We start from the raw sequence: 1,099 nt of genomic DNA, 5'->3' as shown, positions 1-1,099 counted from the left end.
CTTATTGCCTTTTATGACAGAGTTTAAAACTAAGATCATCTTAGGAAGAGGTGTGTCAAAACTGAAGCCATTTTGGTAAACACGATGCTTTTCACAGTAAGTGATCTGTTAGCACTTAGACTAATGATTCACAACCAGGGGTATGTGACCATATTATAGGAGGTACGTGGAAAAATTTCTCAGGTGTTTAAAAAATAAAAATAGGACTGAAATATGTAGGGCTGCTTTCCACAATGCGGAAACTGCAGTCAGAATCACAGAATTAACATGGAATCCAGTATAAAACGTGGAATCTCATGGAATTTGCTCATTTGGGTGAGTTCTTGACGCATTTTGGACAATACAGTGTATTTTGGATGCTGCTGTTTTCTGCACCTGCCATTACCTGGTTTATTAATTTAATTACTCACTTTCAAGGCAACATTTTTTATCTTTGTTTAATGTGAGTGATGCCTGAGAATTAAATGTTCTAGGGGGTTAAATAAATAATTTTCGTTTAATAATCAGTTGTACATTATAGTTTTGGAGAATCATCATCACGTTTAACTGAAGGGGTACTAGTGGTATGAAAAAATGGCTCAGGGGGTACACAAGTCTTAAATGATTGGGAACCATTGACCTAGACTGTGTTGTGAATGATTGTCAGCTACTAGCCCAACAAATTTTAGCTCAGAATCTGTAAACTTACCAGCGTTAAAGCCATTCTTGTATAGGTCAATAGTTGTGGCAGCCATCTTGAATTGGCTTCTTTACCAAAAATTGATCAATTGTAATTATTAGATATTTTGCTAACAGACAAGCAAGGTTGTCTCCAACAGTTCATGTCAAGGTTTTAAGCAAATATTTCATGCAATATGTTGTGCTTCAAGTATATGTTAGGGAAGATGCTCAGCTACTACCAAGCTCAGTGTCTGTAAATCTGATTGAGTTTTAGCCACTTTTGTCTTTTCCTAGATCTTTTATGGTTTTTGTTTTATTAATTTATTTTTATTGGTCGAGTCCAAAACATAATCAGTTTTAAATGTCAACCAAGTGATTTACTTTCTGAAAGTTTAATTAAAATATTCAGCAGTTTGAGGTATTTTGCAGACTGAGTTGA

This window comes from Austrofundulus limnaeus, unplaced genomic scaffold (genome assembly GCF_001266775.1).
Source record: "Austrofundulus limnaeus strain Quisiro unplaced genomic scaffold, Austrofundulus_limnaeus-1.0 Scaffold4, whole genome shotgun sequence".
Lineage (NCBI taxonomy): Eukaryota > Metazoa > Chordata > Actinopteri > Cyprinodontiformes > Rivulidae > Austrofundulus > Austrofundulus limnaeus.
The sequence above is the reverse complement of the archived record's forward strand: the minus strand, read 5'-3'. Positions refer to the sequence as shown.